Source organism: Mus pahari, chromosome 5 (genome assembly GCF_900095145.1).
Source record: "Mus pahari chromosome 5, PAHARI_EIJ_v1.1, whole genome shotgun sequence".
NCBI classification, from domain to species: Eukaryota; Metazoa; Chordata; class Mammalia; order Rodentia; family Muridae; genus Mus; species Mus pahari.
The window spans coordinates 93,582,018-93,596,943 of NC_034594.1; the positions used below are offsets into that span (position 1 = coordinate 93,582,018).

Consider the following 14,926-nt stretch of genomic DNA (forward strand, 5'->3'; position numbering starts at 1 on the left):
GGAGCTGATGCAGAGGCCATGGAGGGATGTTATTTACTGGCTTGTTTCCTTATAGAACACGGGACTACCAGCCCAGGGATGGCACCACCCACAATGGGCCCTCCCACCCTTGATCACTAATTGAGAAAATGCTGGATCTCATGGAGGCATTTCCTTAAGGGAGGCTCCTTTCTCTGTGATAACTCAAGCTTGTGTCAAGCTGACATACAAAACTGCCAGTACACCTTTTTACTCTGTAAAACTTCAGCCATGAAATGCTAAGGTAGGTCTTCCCACCTCAGATAACTAATCTAGAAGACTCCTCACACACTTGCTTGGCAGGGGAGAGACCATGATCAAGGAGATGGTCTTTCCTGGGTAATGCTTATTCTTTGCAGTCTGGATGTTCTTGACTGAATAATCTTTGGTAGTGGGGGAATGCATTCTTGCTCTCGCTGAGTGAATTAAAGGAATAGAAAAGAAACCCACTGGCAGACATGACCACAGGTTTGTTTCCATGGTGATACTAAGTCCCATTAAGTTGACAATCAAGATTAGCCATTGTGGGGGTCTAGAAAAAGGTCAGACATTGCCCTAGTGACCTCTTACCCAGTCTGCCTGGAGCCCCTTGAGAGCTATTAACCAGGAAAAGGCTAGAACCCATAAGCACGTCACCAGTTCCTAAGTCCAGTGTTGCTTCAGGGGCTGGCCCAAGGAGCTGGAGTTCTGAAAATTATTAACACATCAGTGGAAGAAATAGAAAGACTCTTTAGCTGTTGTCAGTGGAAAGTTGAGGTTGTTGGGGGCAAGGGGAATTGAATATGGTCACTGCCTTAGGTACACTGGAGGAACAGGACCAAAAGTCAAGGGTCTCAGGCTCCCTTTAATACAAGGTGAACAGTAGAACCCATTAGTAGAGTGTTTGTCCCAGTAAACAAGAAGCATTGACCTGGAGACCTGAGAACCTGGAAACTGTAGTCAGTAGGTGAATCTGAGCCAGGGGAAAATGTTACCATTGTTTCCCATTCATCAAAGTCATGTGGTAGACAGGTGATCTTTGCTTGTCCTTGGTATTCAGTGCCACCAGTGCTGCTGTAGGTATACCTGAGTGGATGGATGCCTGCTCACCAAGTCCCAGGCTTTCTCTGACTGCAGCTAGGTGAGTGTAGGTGAGTGTAGGTGTGTAGGTGAGTGTAGGTGTGTAGGTGAGTGTAGTTGAGTGTAGGTGTGTAGGTGTGGACCTCAGAGTGATGTGCTGATCTCTGCTGTCATCTGAGCCAGTCTACTTGGCCAGTATGGAGTGTTCTTTTCTCTTTCCTCTTCCAATCTCTTTGTCCTTTGACGACAGGACTACTGGGCCCAAGGAGCAGTGAGATTCTGGGAAGCACCCAGACTCCTCTCCCAAGGCCAGCTCTCCTTAACTGCTTCTTACTTAGCCTCAGTAGGCTCACAGCGGAGTCTCTGAGCCCCTGCAGGCACTGCTGTAAAGGGTCTCTAGCCTGGGCCACCAGGCTGTTCTTTCTAAGGACTGGAGGGAAGAGGTCTGTGTTCCCTTCCTTCCAAAGAGTGCCCTCCTTTATACTTGCAAACGGGAACTAAACTCAGTGCTGTCCACTGGTTTTGCTGTCAATTAGCTATTAAAGAGCATTATCTTCAAACCTAGTTCAGGGAATGATAGCCTTGCCTTCAAAAATTACACTAAATTACTGTATTTTTGGATTGCTTGTGTTAAACCATGCAGGACTGTGGTGTGACTCAATGGCAGAGCACTTGCCAAAGGTGAGCAAGGTTCTAAGTTCTCTCCCTAGTACCATACAACCAATAACATTGTAGAGAGCTGGGTATGGTAGTGCAAACCTGTAATCCCAGTACTCAGGGCAATGCTGTGGCCAGGGAGTAAAAGGGTGGCTGAGTCTGAGGCTAGTCTGGGCTATTAAAAAAAAATTGTTTTCTCTTGTGCCAACATACTTAATTTTACCTCTTTGTCCTTAAATACTGAAACATTTACTCCCCAACTCCTCCATATATATATATATATATATATATATATATATATATATATATAAATGTATTTTATTGTCTTATTTGTCAGTGGTAGGGAACAAACCCGGAAGCCAGGGCCTCACACACATGAGGCAGGCGTTGTACCACTGAGCTAACCCCTAACCTCAGTAGCCTTCTCCCCCCCTTAGGATTACTTAAGGCACTCTCAAGCATTAAGGGCTATCTTAACAATGCATTTTGCATAAACTTAGGAGAAGTAGAAGTATTCAGAGAAGTCTGGAGAGTTCCATGCCTTCTGTGTGTCTCACTTGTGGAAAGTTCTGATCCTCACTTGGCTCCCAGGGACTATGCCCAGCCTTTCCATGAGAGAGAGTACAGAGGTCTCTCCCTCAAATGCCCCCTGTTACCTGGAACCCTGCTCGGCCTTTGTCCTGGTCAGGGTTTGATAGAAGAAAGGACTTTTGTGCTGTATTTATGGGTTGCTGAGCTGTAGGGGGTAGCAGTGGCCTGAGCCTCCTACTAGAACCTGTCCTGGAAAGGACAGACTGATTTCAGCAGGTGTCTTGAAGACTAAACCCCTGTTAGCTTAGCATCCCTGGAGCCTGCAGACCCCGTCCCATATATGCTAGACCCTTCCTGTGAGGTTGTGATTTCTGGGCAGCTTTCCCTAGACCCAGATTTCTACAGTACTTGTGGGCTTAGAGTGTCATGTTCCCCAGGGATGTTCATCTTTCATGGCTTGTCTATCATCTGTAGACCCCTCATGTCTTCTGCATCCCCTTGCATCCTGCAGCCACTCCAAACTGCCTCTCTGTGTTCCTCACTGACTTGCTTCTCATTGAGTTTTTAATCCCAAGCTCTCTGCCCAGGTTTCTAGCTGGGGAAAACGTTGAAAAATGAGAGACAGACGGGTCCTTAAACTACAGCAAGTTGCACATCCTGTTTTCCAAATCCAAAATTCTATACCTGACTGCATGGAACAGGTCACATTCAAAACATGGATATGCTACAAACAAAATTACCCTTGGGTCATGTGTACAGCATATGCAGAGACAAGTGGATCTTGTGTCTAGATATAAATTCCATCCCCAAGATAACTGTATTACGTTTGTATGTATTGGTAGTTCAAGATCTCAACCCGCCCAGATAGAGGCTTGTTTATCTAGGGTATGCAACCTCCAGTGGACTGAGCCAGGTCCTACGAAGGCCACATCTGTGAAGTACATGGACAAGCTTCTTCCCACATGGCTGCCCTGAGGCTTTGTCACTGGGCTAGCAGAACTACAGGGGAAAGCTTTGTGGGGCTAGTATTAGAGACAAGCAAAGGGGGACTGTTTCAAGCACTGACCTATCTCTTCCTGCTCAGTAAAGTCTTGGTTACTTACCATGTTCTTTCATGCTTTGAAGTGATTCTTTCTTGAGGTTTTCTCACCTACCTTCTTCCTCTAGGTGGGGCGATTCTTTTCTAAAGGTGGTAGGGGTTTTTTTGGGGGGGTGGGGTAGTCCAGACTGATCAAATATGTGTGGCAGGTCACGGGAAAGGGGGCCATGGAAACACACATTGTCATAATGCCATGTTGTTTTTGTACCTGAGATAAAGCATATTTTGCACTTGTAAAAATGAGAAATCTGTATGTGGGCTCTGTGCTGGGTCAGAATGCAAATAAAACCATTTGTACTAAACCCATGTGGCTGGGACCTCAACTCGCTTTGTTTATTGAACTGTAGCAAATGAATTTACTACAGCAGAGTATTGGGAAACACAGCTTAGTGTCATTAGGAACACACCCACACTGCCCCTGTGCTCCATCTGTGGTGTTCTTTCCATCTTGCAGAATTGAAACCCTGTTGCCTTATTAAACATGGCTCCCCAGTCCCTTCTCACAGCCCTTTGCAGCTACCACCTACTTTGTGTCAATCTGAAAATGAGGGGCTTCACTTAAGTGAAATTCAGTATATGTCTGGTATAGGAGATTAATTAAGTTACAGCATGTGTTAGGATTTCCTCTGTTTTAAAGCTCAGGGATACTCAGCTGTGTGGCTGGGCCATGTGTGTGTCTGTTCACTCTCATTGATCACAGACTCCCCCACCTGTGACCATCAGCTCTGCAGGTGGGCTCCGAAGATTCCAAAGGCCCTAGTTTTGATTCCTTTGTACAGATACAAAAATCCAGAAGTGAAAAAAATTATGGGTTTTTTTTTGTTTTGTTTTTTTGTTTTTGTTTTTCTTTCTTTCTTTCTTTCTTTTTTTTAAATTCTGCAGCCAGAGGTAGAAACCATTATACACCAGTATTGCTTAAGGTTCCAAACTTAAACTCCCCATGTAGTAAGGATGACCTTAAACTTCTAACACTCCTGAACACCTATAATTTCAGCAGCGAGGATTAGAGGCAGGAGGGTGAGAAGCTCAAGGTCATCTCTGGCTATACACCAAGATTGAGGCCAGGCTTGCTTAAATGATACACTGTCTCAAAAAACAAAAAGTGACACCCTGGGTCCTTGCAGAGTCACCCCTTTGGACCCTACAGACCTCTGATGTGCAAGGTTTGATCTCAGCGCCCCACGCCCCTGGTACCTCCTGGGCCTGGACCTATGCTGACCTTGCTGATGCCCCCTGTTGATGACTGGGAAGGCCTCTGATTCCCTGCTACCCTGTGACCCTGCCACAGGGGTCTTTTTCCCTCCCAGAGAAGTGTGGAACTTGCAGAACTAGGTTAGGAAGGCCTAGCTTAGACGCCATGACATGTCCTCTTGTCTTATTAAATCGTAAGTCTACTATTTTATTATAATTATAAATGAGGACTGCTGATTTCTGCTTCAGACTGTCAGACAAGGATGTATTATCTTTAGCTCTGGCACTTTTCCCCTGGGGCTCCTAATCCGGTGATGGTTATTCTCTAGAAAACCTCTCTCCCTAGGGCTTAGGTCACAGATCAGCCATAGAGGATTTGCCTTTTGAGCGTCAGAACCTGAACTTTTAAAATCTATGTGTTTTTTAAAAGCCAGCACTGAGAAGTGGAGACAGGCAGGTACCTAGAGTACTGGCTAGTTGAATTAGTGAACTCTTCTTAGTTGAACTAATTCTTAGTTGAATTAGTGAATTTGGTGAGGGATCCTGTTTAAATACATCAGGCAAGCTGAGCATGGGGGCATATGCCTGTAACCTCAGCACTTGAGATAGGAAGCCAGAGGCAGGAGGATCTCTGTGAGTCTGAGACCAGGCTGGTCTATATACCTAGTGAGTTCCAGGACAGCCAGGGCCACACAGACCCTGTCTCAAACAACAAATAACGATAATGACCCTCAGCATTCACCTCTGGCCTTTACAAATACACAAACACACCACACACCACACTACTGTACACATGAACATGTACAAATGCCCATACATATGCATGTGTGAGAATGGGCTGGGGAAGGAAGAAAACAGGAAAAATGCCAATGTTGCTCACACCGGTTCTGCCTGGCTGTGTTCTGAGTCTGGTACCAAGGTGCTAGAGAGCACCCCTATTGAGGCTCCATAATCAGCCCTTCTTTACAAAAGGGGGCCAAGGCCGGGGTATGGTCCAGTTGGTAGGGTGCTTGCTTAGCCTGCTGGAAGCCCAGTTTCATCGTCAGCCTAAGCAGGGCATGGTGATATATACCTATGATCCCAGAATTTAGGAGGCAAAGGCAAAAGAATCGGGCATTAGTGTTCATTGTTGTTGGCTTTATGGAGGTTTCAAGGCCAACCTGGGTTACCTGAGACTCTGTTCAAAGCAACAAAAAAAAAAAAAAAAAACCAAGGCAACTCTTCCTTGAGGAGCCCATACTTGGTGCTTCAGGGCAGCAGGGGTGGGGTGCTTGGGGGTGGTGAGAAGAAAAGTTGATCTTTAGGGCCTGTTTATAATTCATTCATGTTCTTTTCCAACCAGTTGTCCTCTTGAGCCCCCAGTGTGTAGCACCAGGCACTACAGTGGCGACAGGAACAGAGAGAGGGGGACTGTCTTCCACTTCTTGCAGGATCTTTCCAAGGCCCCTACTTGTGTGACTCAAGCATATGCTGTCCACTTTAAGAAAAAAAAGTGCATTGTTTGTGGGAAGACAGAGTGAGCCCACACCTTCCAAAGCCCCAGGGGCCATGTTTGTGTATAAAACAGAGATTGGCAGTGTGGGGCGGCCAGGGCTGGGCACACAGAGGCCCACTGTCAGGCAGGGCTGAAGGTCGAAGCTCCTGTGTGACACAGCTGTGGCACTGGCCTGCAGACCTCCAGGGGCCTGCTGTAGGAAGCAGGGAATTGTGTAGACTCACCCTCCCAACCCCTCATTAGGAGCTCGGGGGTACTCTGAAAGGCAGAGTGCTGTGCTGTGCGCTCCGAGGCCCCCAGAAAACCTCAGAACTGTGTGTGAGGACTCGGAGCTAGCTCTGTGGTTCCTGCTGCTGCCGGGGAAACTGAGGCCCACTGAAAGGAAGCAGAGAAGTCAGGTGCCCACACCATAAGCACCTTCTTAATAGCTTTATAGCTCAGGCTAACCTCGAACACTATTTGATCTTGAACTTGTAATCCTAACTCCACCCTGAAGGCATACTATGCTCAGTTTGTGGTACGGGGTGTGTGTGGGGGTGCGTGCTTAAATAGTTTTCTCTACACTGTACACAACACACCAATGAGTGCTCCATTGCTCTGGCCGCCAGTGGGGTGTCCAGCAAATCATCACTGTGTGGCAGGAGACTAGAGGTGTGAAAAAGCTCATCAAGGCTATCCCGAAGCCAGTTAGAAAAACACTAGAAGCCCTTCCTCAACTGAGCTGGGCTTCATACCCCAGTAAGTGGGAGGAAAGGCCGCCATACTCAAAAACGGACCAGGTGCGTGCTATGTAAATCACCTATAAAAAGGTCCCGAGTCTCTTGGCACACAGCTTTTCTTCGATGACCCTTGTTGGCTGTTTATTTGTTCGATGTGTGAAGATGTGCACACACATGCTACATTACATGTGTGGAAGTCACAGGGAGATTCATGGTACCAGTTCTCTCCTTCCAGCATTTTGGTTCTGGGGATCGAACTCGGGACTTCAAGTTTGGCCAAAAGTGGCTTTGTCTGCGGAGCTGTGTTGCTGGCTTCTGGAACAGCCCTTTCGAGTGTCCACCTTTCCCAGGGCTCACTAGCCTGGTTTCCTTTCCTTTTCTTAATTATTATTGTTTTAATTTTTTATGTGAACTGGTATTTTGCCCACATGTATGTCTGTATGAGGGTGTAGGATTAGCTGGAACTGGAATTACTGACAGTTGTGAGCTGCCGTGTGGGTACTAGAAATTAAACCTGGGTCCTCTGGGATTGCAGCCTGTGCTCTTAACCACTGAGCAATCTCTTCACCCACCCCAACCTCCCCCAACCCCCATCTCCTGCCTTCCCTTTCTTCCTAAACTGTCTCTGTTCTACTTGTATGTCTAACCATGTGTCTCTGGTCAAATTCTTTGTTCAGGGGCACAAGAGCCTGGAAACTTAACATTCAGACTGGAGTTAATGCAACACAGAGGGAAGACAGGTAAGGTCCATCGACACCAGGTGCCAAACACAAGTGGGTTACCCACAGTGCTTCAAAGGAGAGGTTCTCAGGCCTCTTTCTTCAAGTTCACTATTCCTCTGATGCCTCACAAAACTAAGAGCAGCATTTGGTCAGTGTTTGTTCATTCTATTTCTTCAAAATGTTTTTACTTATTACAGTGTGTGTATGGGTGTGTGTGTGTGTGTGTGTGCGTGTTAAGGATAGAATCTAGGACCTTGAGTGTTAGGCATACCGAACTTTACATTTAGGGGCCTTCATAGAGGCATTGCCACATTGTCACAGTCTCCAGCTCCCCTGAATGATGGGGGTGGGGACTGAAAGCTTCTGGTTCAAGACTGTGTCTAGTCATCCTTGTGACCAACATACAGGCCATCTGGGATGCCTCCAAGAATCATCTTACTGTAATCCCAGCACTTGGGAGGCAGAGGCTGGCGGATTTCTGAGTTCGAGACCAGCCTGGTCTACAGAGTGAGTTCCAGGACAGCCAGGCCTACTCAGAGAAACCCTGTCTGGAAAAAACAAAAAACAAAAAACAAACAAAAGAATCATCTTACTGTAGCAAAAGATGCCCCTATCACACTTGGAATGGCATGGATTTGTTTTATTATTTTAAAAAAATGTATTATTGCTAGACATGGTGACACATACCTTTAAATCCCAGTACTTGGGAGGCGGAGGTAGGCTGGTCTTTGAGTTGGAGGCTAGCCTGGTCTACATAGAGAATTTTAAGCCTCAAGTCTGCAGGGTCTACATAGTCAGATTCTGTCTTTAAAAAAAAAAAAACTTGTTTTAAATTATTATTATTATTAGTAGTAGTAGTAATAGTAATCTTACTATTATTGTTGCTGTGTATGATATGTGTGGCTCTGTGTCTATGATGAGGCCAGAGGAGGATATCATGGTTGTCCTCTGTCACTCTCTACACACAGCAGAAGGCCCACAAAGTGGGTACCTAAGGAGTCATGGTGACACCGGGTATATGGGCAAGGTCCTACTATTCCAAAGTCATAAGGAAGGGAGGGGTGATGAGAGAGGCTGGTGCTGGGTAGGAACACAAAGGTGTCTATTTCTGGACTGTGGCTTTGTGCTAAGTCACTGAGCTGTGCTGTTTTGTACTTTTCTGCATGTGAATTCCATTGCACAATGGGGAGCTGACAGAAGAGGAGGGGACTGTGATAAACTAAATGTGCCTTTCTGCTGAAGGACCTGCCCTTGGGGTGTGTCCAGCTGGAGAGCAGTTCAGGAGAACTAGGCTTCCCTTGCATCAGCTTCCTGGTACAGGCGTGAACGGGATGCTAGGTACCCTCCCTCCGGACCTCATCCACCTCTGCCATACTTCCAGGCCAAGGGGGTGTAGTTTCTCTACTGTCCTTACCTAAGGGGACTGAGAATTCTAGCAGCTGGGGCCTCACCTGGGTGTGTAAAGAGATGGCCTTTTATGGTGTTATCACATTCCATTCATTTTCTCTCTCTCTTCCTCTCTCTCTCTCTTTCCCTCTCCCTCCCCCTCTGTCTGTCTCTGTTTCTGTCTCTGTCTCTGTCTCTGTCTCTGTCTCTCTCTGTCTCTCTCTCTCTCTCTCTCTCTCTGTGTGTGTGTGTGTGTGTGTGTGTGTGTGTGTGTGTGTATGTGCATGGATTCCTCACTTGAGGCCACCTGTGCTTCTCTCTTTTTCCAGGCTTGGCATTGTTGTCTACACCCAAGTTTGATGTATCCCTCTGGCTTTCCAGGTTCAGCAGAATCCTTACTTGGCTCACTCCTGACCTCCTGACCTGGCAGGCCCAGACACCATCCTTTGCTTTGCTTTCCTGACCCCGTAAGGAATCCCTGGATTACATATTCCCCCTCCCCCTTGGTTACCTGATCCCAGGGTCTCTTGCTTCTGTTTAGAGTCTGGACTTTAGGGAAGGTCAGTCTGTTTGTCATCTTCAGTAAAAATAACACTAGGAGGGCTAGAGAGGTGGCTCAGCGGTTAAGAGCACTGACTACTCTTCCAAAGGGCCTGAGTTCAATTCCCAGCAACCACATGGTAGCTCACAACCATCTGCAATGTGATCTGATACCTTCTTCTGGTGTGTCTGAAGACACCCTATAGTGTACTCATATACATAAAATAAATAAATAAATACATACATACATACATACATACATACATACACTAGGGCCTCTCAGCCTTGACTAGTGCTCCACACTGGGCAGGGCCAGCACCCATTCCTTAGCATAAGTCTCTCCCCCACCAGGAAGATGACTGTGTCATGAGGATTGAAGAAGCTGGATCCTTGGCTGCCCAGAGCTTGGTTATAGACAGGTCTGAGACTGGATTCCAAGACGGCTGCTGTCTCCTGTCAACATGCTACTTCTTGTAGCTAAGGTTTTGGAGGGATGCTGAAGTGAGTGACCCTGATCCATCTTAGTTCCCAGCTGCTGGGACTAAGCATTGTCATGGCTAAGTTCCCCTTAGCCAAGACTTGGCCTCTTTCCTGGCAGAGGATGAACACTTGTATCTTTTGCATGGTGACCTTGAGTGATGACTCTGTGGAGGTATAAAGATATTAGCCTCAGGCTCCTGTTTGAGATAGCTCTGCAGCATCACCTCCACTTCTATAGCTGCCTGTGAGGTAGGGGGTAGACTGCCTCAACCTCATGCCCAGGACTGGTCAAGGTCAGAGGACAGGGCTGCAAGGACAGCTCATTGATGAGGTCATATTCATGCATGGGATGAGATCATTGAGTTGGAGAAAATTTCAAGTCCTAAAGGGGTAGTGCCTAGCACAGAGCAGCTTGAAGGCTTCCTCACTGCTCCAACCACCCTGGTTAGTGGGGAATCTGCTGGATCTCAGCATTTCTCATACACCAGGCTGGTGTATCTGGGTGGTGGTGCTGGCTTCTTGCAGAAAAAGCCACAGTCTTTCATTGCTGGGCTTTCTGCCTTCTTTGGGCCCATGTGGGCTCTGGCAGTAAATTCTAACTATATGAATAATGCAGGTGTCTATGGGGGATCCCCTCCTCTCAGGGGCTTTGCAATTCAATTTCATCTTATTATTTAAAGTTTTTATTGACTGTGGAAGATAAGAGGAAATCTTGAAGTCCTTGATACTCACAGTACCCTTCTATTAGTCGGCCTGTCCTCTCCGTGGTCTACCCATCTATCTACCCATCCCATAAACACTTGGGTTTTGTTGTTGTTGTTGTTGTTGTTGTTGTTATTGTTGTTTAGCTCTGTGTTGTACTGAGACTTTGCTGAGCCCCTGGGGACTTTCGGGGGACATGCAGTCTATCATCAGAGAACTCTGTCAGTAGGTGGGATCATACAAGCATACCATAGGAACAATAGGGCAGAAAAAGGCTCCAGTTCTAAGGGTCCCCCAGGAGACACCCACTTGGCCTGGGGGATTTTTCATCTAGGAAGTTTCCTGGTATGACTCAGAGATGAAATGCTTCCCAAAGACTCCTGTGTTTGCACACTTGGTCCTCCGCTGGCAGTGCTCTCTCGGGAGGCCATGTGGGACCTGTATGAAGTGGGTTTTCCTGGGAGAAAGAAAGGCCTTCTGGGTTAGAAACTGGCCTTAGTCCCAGCCACCCCTGCTTCCTGACTCACTGAGATATGAGCAGGCAGCCTCCTCCCACTGCCATGAGGGTCCGTATTTTCACAGCACGAGTTAAAAGGAACCCTTCTCCCCTTAAGTCCTCGTCAGGTATTTGGTCACATTGTGGAGAAAAGGAACACATTTCCCTAAGGTTTGCAAGTTAAAATAGGTGGCCGTTTGTCAGAGGAGAAGCAAGCATCCTGATAGACAGGGGCACAATGCACCACAGCTCATGGTGACACAGTGCGACACGTTATTCATATAATGTACTATTGTCTCACACGTTCTTAAGTATTAGTTATTTTCCTCATCCCTGTGACAAAATCCATGACAATAAGCAGCTTGAGGGGGAAGAGTTTGTTTTGACTCACAGTTAGAGGAGCTACAGTCCATCACAGTGGGGAAGGCACCGCAGCAAGAGGTTGGCTCATCACATCCCACAGTCAGGGCCACAGTGAAAAGCCAGGAAGTAGGGCCTGGCTGTCAGATCTCAAGGCTCATCCCTCTTTCTCCAGCAGTGTTCAAGAACCTTCCCATTCATTGCCACCATCGGGACACCAAGAATTCTGACACTTAAGATTATAGGGGATATATATATATATATATATATATATATATATATATCCCATATAATATATATTATATATACATATATACACATATATCCCATTATATATATATATATATATATATATATATGAAATGGGATATATATATATATATATATATATATATATATATATATGAAATTTAGATTCGCATTTAAACCAGAACAGGAGGCAAGGTGGCTAGTGAGGTGGGGCCACTGGGTGAGCAGAGGTATCAGGAGACTTTTTCCCATGATGGTCTTGAAAGGACTAGGACCCCCTAGGACTGGTTTGATGTGTGAGACTCACGGACTTTGGCAAACTCAGCTCAGCGTTCCGAGGGTGGGTGTGGGGTGGCAAGAGAAGTGTGGCTCTGAGGATGTAAGCTACATGGCCCCGACTCCAAAGTCCCATTGAGTCCTGTGGCTTGTGGACTCCAGGAGACTTAGGAGGCCAGGGAAGGAGGCCAGGGCTGGGGAGGGCCTGAGCAGGAGAAGCCTCCCTGGGGAGATGCATGTGGAAACTGATGAGGGATTGTAGCTGACTCAGGGATCCGCATGGGTCAATAGCTCTAAGAGGGTTGTGTCAGGCAACCTGCAGCTTTTATCCAGAGGGCTGGGAGCAATGTCAGGGCATAGCAGCCTGGCCACAAATAGCATGCCTCATTCATGCCAGCCTTTCATTCTCCTGGGCCTCTGGGACCCCCACGCAGCCAGAGGCAAAAGGCAGCTGCCATCACTGACCCTGTTGGAACAAACACCTTGGGCTGGGTGTTACCCAGGGCTGGCCACTGGCTCTGCAGAGTGTAGATCCAGGTTCCTTCAGGCTGAACGGGACTTGTTCATCTATGTGGACAGGCAGAGGCCATAGAGGGGGAAACTGAGGACATGGGGCAAGGACAGGGCAGTGTTTGAGAGGTACCAGGCCTGGGTTACTGGGTTCTGTGGCTTCTCCCCCTTTCTGGGAAGAGGGAACATGTTGTTCAAGCATGACCTCAAGCAGGAAACCCGAGGCTTGTTGATCTTGAATGCTTGCCGGAATCTTGGCCCTGGTTCTGGGCTTGAGACCCAGGGCATACATCATTTAGCCTAGGGCACACATCATTTAGACTGTGGATGCTGGATCCTGGGGCCTATGGAGGGGAAACGAGGCCCAGTTTTATGGGGGATTCTGGGTGCATGTGGTTCCCTTGCATTGCTTCTAGAGGAGCAGATATTTGGGGGCTCTACTTGCCATCACTGCCCTTGGCACCCCATGTAAACTTCAGATGGTAGTTGTTTTTGTTTAAAGCAATCTTACAGGGTGCAAGACCTGCCACAGAGGATACTGTTGCTGCTGTTTATTGGCTCCAGGAGCTCAGCTCCATGTCACGGAGGGAGATACTCAACGAACAAGCAGGGTCACACATCATGTGATGTGAATGACTCACATCTATCTGGTCCAGTGTTTCCTAAAGAACACACTCTGTGTCACAGATGGAAGCCTGGGGCATCCCCAGATCTATCGTTCTCTGAGATGCAGAGCTGACTGCTCCCTGCTCCTGCTGCTGCTGCTGCTGCTTCTCTTTAGCCCAGGCTGGCCTTGAACTTGCTTTGTAGCTAAGGATGACCCTTCAGTCCTGATCTGTCCACCTTCCAAGTTCTAGGTGCAGCTTGTGCAGATGTGCAGCCATATAGTCCATTTCTGTGGCACTCTGGGTCTAACTCAGAGCCTCATGAATGCTAGGCAACCCTTCCACAGGTGAGGTATCTATCCCAGCCCAGAGCTTACAACTTCCCAGTGGAGTCTTGTAAGAGAGCATGACTTTGGAGGAGAGAAGTCAGGGCACTGCTGTGAGAAAGAAAAGAGGGGCGTCAGAGAGTGCAGAGCCTAGGCCTTAGTTCTGAAATGTTGACTAGACTCTGCCCCCTGCTCTTGACTATGCCCCAACAGGAGTGCTTTATGGCATATACAGGGTGCTGTCCCACAGGGACAAAGGGGTACCCAGAGTAGGTCACCAGTGACATGCAGAGGCCTGGGGTTTGATGTAGCTGGTTTCTTGTCTTATATAGAGAGAGACACTGCCATCCTGGAAGGCATTGGAAGGTCATGCATCCCTGGCCAAATCAGGCACTTGCAGAAGGTCACCTGCCTTCTAGTCCCCTGTGGTAACTTTGGTAGAAAAGGAGGAAGTGACTTTTCTTTGCTGTAACAAAATACCTAACCGAAGATACTTAAGAAGGGAGAGTTTATTTTGGCTCGCCGTTTGAGGGTACAGACCAGGATGGTGGAGGCTGCTGGTCACACTGTACCCACAGTCAGGGATGAAGCCGGCAGAGATGGATGAAGCCGGCAGAGATGGGTGCAGGGGCTCAGCTCACAGGCTCCGTACTCAGTCCAGGACCCCAGCCCATGGAGCCTCTCCTCTCTCCTTTCTCAGTTAAGCCTGTCTGGAAACATGCTCATAATTACACCCAGAGGTGCTGTCCCAGGGTGACTGACACTCTTGTCAAGCTGACAACAAGAAGATGATGAACAGCCACACCCTCCATACTGTCACCTATGCTAAAATGGTCATTTACAAATGACTGCTGTCACTTGCTCAGCATGCCTCGATGTCACTCATTACAGTTTCCTCAGTGACTCACGTCATTCAACAGCTGTAAAACCTAAACCCTCTGAGGGTTTGCTATTATCAAGCCAACCATATGAAATGTAATCCAGTGATCCAGTAGTTAAGGACCTGCTCAGATGTACACAACACAGAGCACCGTGATGTTCCACGTCATTGCTATGTGCTGCTTTGGTAGATAGCACGTTGCCAAAATCTGAAGGAAAGAGATGACATGTGAGTTGTCCCCAAATGTCAAGAAAGGCTTCCTGGAGGAGATGGCATCTGAACTAAATGTTTTAAATACCACTCTTTGGCCTGGGAAGGAGGCTCAGACAATAAAATGCTTGCCATGCAAGCATCAGGACATGAGTTTGATTCTGAGGACCCATGTAACAAGACTGGGTGCATCAGTGTGGCTCTGTGTCCCCAGCACTAGGGAAACAGAGATGAGAGGATCCCGGGGCTTGGTGCTCAGCCAGTCAAGCGGAATTAGTGAGTTCTAGGTTCAATGAGAGACGCTGCTTCAAAAACTACATTGGAGGGTAATTGAGGAAGGTGTCTGTCATCAACGCCTGACCTGCACAGTCTCTCTCTCTCTCTCTCTCTCTCTCTCTCTCTCTCTCTCTCTCTC

The 14,926-nt window shown here is 47.5% G+C and overlaps 1 pseudogene; it reads left to right on the forward strand.

The window, feature by feature from the left end:
• The first annotated feature begins 306 nt into the window (after window positions 1–306).
• Window positions 307–438, forward strand: LOC115064190 (annotated as a pseudogene).
• The last annotated feature ends 14,488 nt before the right edge of the window (window positions 439–14,926 follow it).